This window comes from Schistocerca gregaria, chromosome 9 (genome assembly GCF_023897955.1).
Source record: "Schistocerca gregaria isolate iqSchGreg1 chromosome 9, iqSchGreg1.2, whole genome shotgun sequence".
NCBI classification, from domain to species: Eukaryota; Metazoa; Arthropoda; class Insecta; order Orthoptera; family Acrididae; genus Schistocerca; species Schistocerca gregaria.
The window spans coordinates 62,494,963-62,504,564 of record NC_064928.1 but is presented as its reverse complement, the minus strand read 5'-3'; positions in this window follow the sequence as shown (position 1 = coordinate 62,504,564).

The window sequence follows — 9,602 nt, the reverse complement described above, 5'->3', positions numbered from 1 at the left end:
TCTGAAGGACCACTGATTACAGAACGTCTCCAGATGTGCTTCGGAAACTACTACTGGTCTCCGAGGAATCTATTCAATCGTAGACAGTTTGAGACATTACTCCCATGGAGAAAAGTCCGCATGGTGCCTGTTGTATTCAATCCCGATGCAATTTCTGTGTTTTATTTACACTCTGAAGGTCCACAGATTACAGAATGTCTCCAGATGTGCTTCGAAATCTGCTACAGGTCTCCGAGGATTCGATCATAGCGTAGACAGTTTGAGACATTACTCCCACGGAGAAAAGTTATCTGTGTTTCATCAACACTCCAAACGACTACTGTTTATAGAATGTCTCCAGATGTACGTCGGAACCTACTACTAGACTCCCAAAAATCGATCAAATCGTAATCAGTTTGAGACATTACTCCCATTTAGAAAAGTCCGCATGGTGCCTGTTGTATTAAATCCCGATGCAATTTCTGTGTTTCATCAACACCCGTAAGGTACACAGATTACAAATTACCTCCAGATATGCTTTAAAAACTACTACTGTTCTTAGAGCTTAATGATCAAAGCGTAGACAGATTAAGACATTACTCCCATATACAGAAGTAAGCATGGTGCCAATTGTGTTCAATGCCGAAGCTATAGTTGTGTTTCATCTACACTCTGAAGGTACACAGACTACGGAATGCCTCAAGATGTGCTTCGGGCACTATTATTGGTCTTCCAGGATTCGATCAAAGCGTAAACAGTTTGAGACATTTCTCCCATGGAGAAATGTCCGCATGGTGCCTGTTGTATTCAATCCCTATACAATATCTGTGTTTCATCAACACTCTAAAGGTCCACAGGATACAGAATGCCTCCAGATGTGTTTCTGAAACTAGTGCTGGTTTTCCAAGAATCGATCAAAGCGTAGACAGTTTGAGACATTACTTCGTTGGAGAAAATTCCGCATGGTGAATGTTATATTCAATCCCGATGCAATTTCTGTGTTTCATCAATACTCTGAAGGTCCACAGATGACAGGAACCCTCCAGATGTGCTTCGGAAACTACTACTGGTCTCCGAGGAATAGATCAAAGAGTAGACAGTTTGATACATTAAACCCATGGAGAAAAGTCCGCATGGCGCCTACTGTATTCAATCGCGATGCAATTTCTGTGTTTCATCAATACTATGAAGGACCACAGATTACAGAGTGTCTACAGATCTGCTTCGGAAACTACTACTGGTCTCCCAGGAATCGATCAAATCGTAGACAGTTTGAGACATTACCCCCATGGAGAAAATTCCGCATGGTGAATGTTATATTCAATTACGATGCAAATTCTGTGTTTCATCAATACTCTGAAGGTCCACAGATTACAGGAAGCCTCCAGATATGCTTCGGAGTCTACTACTGGTCTCCCAGGAATCGATCAAAGCGTAGACAGTTTGAGACATTACTCCCATGGAGAAAAGTTGGCATGGTGCCTGTTGTATTCAATCCCGATGCAATTTCTGTGTTTCATCAACACTCGTAAGGTCCACAGATTACTGGACGCCTCCAGATGTGCTTCGGAAACTACTACTGGTCTTCCAAGTAATTTTCAAAACGTAGACAGGTTGTCACATTACTCCCATGGAGAAAAGTCCGCATGGTGCCTGTTGTATTCAATCCCGTTGCAATTTCTGTGTTTCATCAACACACTGAAGGACCACAGATTACAGAATATCTCCAAATGTACTTCGGAAACTACTACTGGTCTCCGAGGAATCGATCAAAGCGAAGACAGTTTGAGACATTACTCCCATGGAGAAAAGTTTTCTGTGTTTCATCAACACTCTAAACGACTACAGATTACAGAATGTGTCCAGATGTACTTCGGATCCTACTACTGGTCTCCCAAGAATCGATCAAATCGTAGTCAGTTTGAGACATTACTCACATGGAGAAAAGTCCGCATGGTGCCTGTTGTATTAAATCCCGATGCAATTTGTGTGTTTCATCAACACTCGTAAGGTCCACAGATTACTGGACGCCTCCAGATGTGCTTCGGAAACTACTACTGGTCTTCCAAGGAATTTTCAAAACGTAGACAGGTTGTCACATTACTCCCATGGAGAAAAGTCCGCATGGTGCCTGTTGTATTCAATCCCGATGCAATTTCTGTGTTTCATCAACACACTGAAGGACCACAGATTACAGAATATCTCCAAATGTACTTCGGAAACTACTACTGGTCTCCGAGGAATCGATCAAAGCGTAGACAGTTTGAGACATTACTTCCATACAGAAACGTCCGCATGGTGCCTACCGTATTGAATCGCGATGCAATTTCTGTGTTTCATCAACACTCTGAAGGTACACAGATTACAGAAGGTCCCCAGATGTGCTTCGGAAACTACTACTGGTCTCCGAGGATTCGATCAAAGCGTAGACAGTTTGAGACATTACTCCCATGGAGAAACGTTTTCTGTGTTTCATCAACTCTCTAAACGACTACAGACTACAGAATGTCTTCAGATGTACTTCGGAAGCTACTACTGGTCTCCCAAGAATCGATCAAATCGTTGTCAGTTTGAGACATTACTCACATGGAGAAAAGTCCGCGTGGTGCCTGTTGTAATAAATCCCGATGCAATTTCTGTGTTTCATCAACACGCTGAAGGACCACAGATTACAGAATAACTCCAAATGTATTTCGGAAACTACTACTGGTCTCCGAGGAATCGGTCAAAGCGTAGACAGTTTGACACATTACTCCCATACAGAAACGTCCGCATGGTGCCTACCGTATTCAATCGCGATGCAATTTCTGTGTTTCATCAACACTCTGAAGGTCCACAGATTACAGAGTACCTGCAGATGTGCTTCGCAAACGACCACTGGTCCTCCAGGGAATGATCAAATCGTATACAGTTTGAGACATTACTCCCATGGAGAAAAATCCGCGTGGTGCCTGTTGTATTCAATCCCGATGCAATTTCTGTGATTCGTCAACACTCTGATGGACCACAGATTACACAACGCTTCCAGATGTGCTTCGGAAAATACTACTGGTCTTCCAGGGAACGATTAAATCGTATACAGTTTGAGACATTACTCCCATGGAGAAATGAAGGCATGGTTCCTGTTGTACTTAAACCCGATGCAATTTCTGTATTTCAATAACACTCTGAAGGGCTGCAGATTACAGAACGAATCCAGATGTGCTTCGGAAGCTACTACTGGTCTTCCAGGGAATTTTCAAAACGTAGACAAGTTGACACATTACTCCCATGGGGAAAAGGCAGCATGGTGAGTATTGTATAAAATCCCGGGGCTATTTCTGTGTTTCATCAACACTCTGAAGGCCCTCAGATTACATAATGCCTGCAAATGTGCTTGGTAAACTACTTTTGGTCTTCCAGGACGTTGAAAGCGTAGACAGTTTGAGACATTTCTCCCATGGAGGGAAGTCCGCATGGTGCCTGTTGAATTCAATCCCGATGCAATTTCTGTGTTTCATCAACATTCTGAAGGGCCACAGATTACACAATGCCTCCAGATGTGCCTCGGAAACTACTGTTGGTCCTCCAGGAACCGATCAAAGCGTAGACAGTTTGAGACATTACTCCCAAGGAGAAATGTCAGCATACTATATGTTGTATTCAATCCCGATGCAATTTGTGTGTCTCATCAACACTCTGATAGTCCACGGATTACAGAATGCCTAGAGATGTGCTTCGGAAACGGCTACTGGTCTTCCAGGGAACGATCAAAGCGTAGATAGTTTGAGACATTACTCCCATATACAGAAGTAAGCATGGTGCCTATTGTATTCAATGCCGACGCAGTAGTTGTGTTTCATCAACACTCTGAAGGTACACAGACTACTGAATGCCTCCAGATGTGCTTCGGGCACTACTATTGGTCTTCCAGAATTCGATCAGAGCGTAAACAGTTTGAGACATTACTCCCATGGAGAAATGTCCGCATGGTGCCTGTTGTATTCCATCCCGATGCAATATCTGTGTTTCATCAACACTCTGAAGGTCCACAGACTACAGAATGCCTCCAGATGTGTTTCTGAAACTAGTACTGGTTTTGAAAGAATCGATCAAAGCGTAGACAGTTTGAGACATTACTTCCGTGGAGAAAAGTCCGCATGATGCCTACTGCATTCAATCGCGATGCAATTTCTGTGTCTCATGTAAACTCTGAAAGTCCACAGATTACAGAATGTCTCCAGATGTGCTTCGGAGTCTACTACTGGTCTCCCAGGAATCGATCAAAGCGTAGACAGTTTGAGACATTACTCCCATGGAGAAAAGTTGGCATTGTGCCTGTTGTATTCAATCCCGATGCAATTTCTGTGTTTCATCAACACACTGAAGGACCACAGATTACAGAATAACTCCAAATGTACTTCGGAAACTACTACTGGTCTCCGAGGAATCGATCAAAGCGTAGACAGTTTGAGACATTACTCCCATACAGAAACGTCCGCATGGTGCCTACTGTATTCAATCGCGATGCAATTTCTGTGTTTCGTCAACACTCTGAAGGTCGACAGATTAGAGAATGTCGCCAGATGTGCTTCGGAAACTACTACTGGTCTCCGAGGATTCGATCAAAGCGTAGACAGTTTGAGACATTACTCCCATGGAGAAAAGTTTTCTGTGTTTCATCAACACTCCAAACGACTACAGATTACAGAATGTGTCCAGATGTACTTCGGATCCTACTACTGGTCTCCCAAGAATCGATCAAATCGTAGTCAGTTTGAGACATTACTCACATGGAGAAAAGTCCGCATGGTGCCTGTTGTATTAAATCCCGATGCAATTTCTGTGTTTCATCAACACTCGTAAGGTCCACAGATTACTGGACGCCTCCAGATGTGCTTCGGAAACTACTACTGGTCTTCCAAGGAATTTTCAAAACGTAGACAGGTTGTCACATTACTCCCATGGAGAAAAGTCCGCATGGTGCCTGTTGTATTCAATCCCGATGCAATTTCTGTGTTTCATCAACACACTGAAGGACCACAGATTACAGAATATCTCCAAATGTACTTCGGAAACTACTACTGGTCTCCGAGGAATCAATCAAGGCGTAGACAGTTTGAGACATTACTCCCATACAGAAACGTCCGCATGGTGCCTACCGTATTCAATCGCGATGCAATTTCTGTGTTTCATCAACACTCTGAAGGTACACAGATTATAGAAGGTCCCCAGATGTGCTTCGGAAACTACTACTGGTCTCCGAGGATTTGATCAAAGCGTAGACAGTTTGAGACATTACTCCCATGGAGAAAAGTTTTCTGTGTTTCATCAACTCTCTGAACGACTACAGATTACAGAATGTCTCCAGATGTACTTCGGAAGCTACTACTGGTCTCCCAAGAATCGATCAAATCGTTGTCACTTTGAGACATTACTCACATGGAGAAAAGTCCGCATGGTGCCTGTTGTAATGAATCCCGATGCAATTTCTGTGTTTCATCAACACGCTGAAGGACCACAGATTACAGAATAACTCCAAATGTACTTCGGAAGCTACTACTGGTCTCCGAGGAATCGGTCAAAGCGTAGACAGTTTCAGACATTACTCCCATGGAGAAATGAAGGCATGGTTCCTGTTGTACTTAAACCCGATGCAATTTCTGTATTTCAGTAACACTCTGAAGGGCTGCAGATTACAGAACGCCTCCAGATGTGCTTCGGAAGCTACTACTGGTCTTCCAGGAAATTTTCAAAACGTAGACAAGTTGACACATTACTCCAATGGAGAAAAGGCAGCATGGTGCCTATTGTATTAAAATCACGGGGCTATTTCTTTGTTTCATCAACACTCTGAAGGCAATCCGATTACATAATGCCTCCAAATGTGCTTGGTAAACTACTTTTGGCCTTCCAGGACGTTGAAAGCGAAGACAGTTTGAGACATTTCTCCCATGGAGGAAAGTCCGCATGGTGCCTGTTGAATTCAATCCCGATGCAATTTCTGTGTTTCATCAACACTCTGAAGGGCCACAGATTACACAATGCCTCCAGATGTACCTCGGAAACTACTGTTGGTCCTCCAGGAACCGATCAAAGCGTAGACAGTTTGAGACATTACTCCCAGGGAGAAATGTCAGCATACTATATGTTGTATTCAATCCCGATGCAATTTGTGTGTCTCATCAACACTCTGATAGTCCACGGATTACAGAATGCCTAGAGATGTGCTTCGGAAACTGCTACTGGTCTTCCAGGGAACGATCAAAGCGTAGATAGTTTGAGACATTTCTCCCATTTACAGAAGTAAGCATGGTGCCTATTGTATTCAATGCCGACGCAATAGTTGTGTTTCATCAACACTCTGAAGGTACACAGACTACTGAATGCCTCCAGATGTGCTTCGGGCACTACTATTGGTCTTCCAGGATTCGATCAGAGCGTAAACAATTTGAGACATTACTCCCATGGAGAAATGTCCGCATGGTGCCTGTTGTATTCAATCCCGCTGAAATATCTGTGTTTCATCAACACTCTGAAGGTCCACAGACTACGGAATGCCTCCAGATGTGTTTCTGAAACTAGTACTGGTTTTGAAAGAATCGATCAAAGCGTAGACAGTTTGAGACATTACTTCCGTGGACAAAAGTCCGCATGATGCCTACCGCATTCAATCGCGACGCAATTTCTGTGTCTCATGTAAACTCTGAAAGTCCACAGATTACAGAATGTCTCCAGATGTGCTTCGGAAACTACTACTGGTCTCCAGGAATCAATCAAAGCGTAGACAGTTTGAGACATTACTCCCAATGGAGAAACATACGCATAGTGACTGTTGCATTCAATCCCGAAGCAATTTCTGTGATTCATCAACACTATGAAGGACCACAGATTACAGAATGTCTCCAGATGTGTTCGGAACCTACTGCTGGTCTCTCAGGCATCGATCAAATCGTAGACAGTTTGACACATTACCCCCATGGAGAAAATTCAGCATGGTGAATGTTATATTCAATCCCGATGCAATATCTGTGTTTCGTCAATACTCTGAAGGTCCACAGATTACAGGAAGCCTCCACATGTGCTTCGGAGTCTAGTACTGGTCTTCCAAGAATCGATCAAATCGTAGTCAGTTTGAGACATTACTCACATGGAGAAAAGTCCGCATGGTGCCTGTTGTATTAAATCCCGATGCAATTTCTGTGTTTCATCAACACTCGTAAGGTCCACAGATTACAAATTGACTCCTGATATGCTTTGGAAAGTACTACTGTTCTTCCAGCTTAATGATCAAAGCTTTCACAGATTGAGACATTACTCCCAATGCAGAAAAGTCCGCGTGGTGCCTGTTGTATTCAATCCCGCTGCAATTTCTGTGTTTCATCAACACTCGTAAGGTCCACAGATTACAGAACGCTTCCAGATGTGCTTCGGAAACTACTACTGGTCTTCCAAGGAATTTTCAAAACGTAGACAGGTTGTCACATTACTCCCATGGAGAAAAGTCCGCATGGTGCCTGTTGTATTCAATCCCGATGCTATTTCTGTGTTTCATCAACACACTGAAGGACCACAGATTACAGAATAACTCCAAATGTACTTCGGAAACGACTACTGGTCTCCGAGGAATCGATCAAACCGTAGACAGTTTGAGACATTACTCCCATACAGAAACGTCCGCATGGTGCCTACCGTATTCAATCGCGATGCAATTTCTGTGTTTCATCAACACTCTGAAGGTACACAGATTGCAGAAGGTCCCCAGATATGCTTCGGAAACTACTACTGGCCTCCGAGGATTCGATCAAGGCGTAGACAGTTTGAGACATTACTCCCATGGAGAAAAGTATTCTGTGTTTCATGAACACTCTAAACGACTACAGATTACAGAATGTCTCCAGATGTACTTAGGAAGCTACTACTGGTCTCCCAAGAATCGATCAAATCGTTGTCAGTTTGAGACATTACTCACATGGAGAAAAGTCCGCATGGTGCCTGTTGTAAAAATCCCGATGCAATTTCTGTGTTTCATCAACACTCTGAAGGTCCACAGATTACAGAATAACACCAAATGTACTTCGGAAGCTACTACTGGTCTCTGAGGAATCGGTCAAAGCGTAGACAGTTTGAGACATTACTCCCATACAGAAACGTCCGCATGGTGCCTACCGTATTCAATCGCGATGCAATTGCTGTGTTTCATCAACACTCTGAAGGTCCACAGATTACAGAGTGCCTCCAGATGTGCTTCGCTAACGACCACTGGTCCTCCAGGGAATGATCAAATCGTATACAGTTTGAGACATTACTCCCATGGAGAAAAGTCCGCGTGGTGTCTGTTGTATTCAATCCCGATGCAATTTCTGTGATTCGTCAACACTCTGATGGACCACAGATTACACAACGCATATAGATGTGCTTCGGAAAATACTACTGGTCTTCCAGGGAACGATTAAATCGTATACAGTTTGAGACATTACTCCCATGGAGAAATGAAGGCATGGTTCCTGTTGTACTTAAACCCGATGCAATATCTGTATTTCAATAACACTCTGAAGGGCTGCAGATTACAGAACGCCTCCAGATGTGCTTCGGAAACTACTACTGGTCTTCCAGGGAATTTTCAAAACGTAGACAAGTTGACACATTACTCCCATGAAGAAAAGGCAGCATGGTGCCTATTGTATAAAATCCCGGTGCTATTTCTGTGTTTCATCAACACTCTGAAGGCCCTCAGATTACATAATGCCTCCAAATGTGCTTGGTAAACTACTCTTGGTCTTCCAGGACGTTGAAAGCGTAGACAGTTTGAGACATTACTCCCATGGAGAAATGTCCGCAAGGTGCCTGTTGTATTCAATCCCGATGCAATATCTGTGTTTCATCAACACTCTGAAGGTCCACAGACTACAGAATGCCTCCAGATGTGTTTCTGAAACTAGTACTGGTTATCCAAGAATCGATCAAAGCGTAGACAGTTTGAGACATTACTTCCGTTTAGAAAAGTCCGCATGATGCCTACTGCACTCAATCGCGATGCAATTTCTGTGTCTCATCTAAACTCTGAAAGTCCACAGATTACAGAATGTCACCAGATGTGCTTCGGAAACTACTACTGGTCTCCAGGAATCAATCAAAGCGAAGACAGTTAGAGACATTACTCCGATTGGAGAAACATCCGCATAGTGCCTGTTGTATTCAATCCCGATGAAATTTCTGTGATTCATCAACACTATGAAGGACCACAGAATACAGAATGTCTCAGATGTGTTCGGAACCTACTGCTGGTCTCTCATGCATCGATCAAATCGTCGACAGTTTGACACATTACCCCCATGGAGAAAATTCCGCATGGTGAATGTTATATTCAATCCCGATGCAATTTCTGTGTTTCGTCAATACTCTGAAGGTCCACAGATAACAGGAAGCCTCCAGATGTGCTTCGGAGTCTACTACTGGTCTCCCAGGGATCGATCAAAGCGTAGACAGTTTGATACATTACTCACATGGAGAAAAGTCCGCATGGTGCCTGTTGTATTAAATCCCGACGCAATTTCTGTGTTTCATCAACACTCGTAAGGTCCACAGATTACAAATTGACTCCTGATATGCTTCGGAAACTACTACTGTTCTTCCAGCTTAAT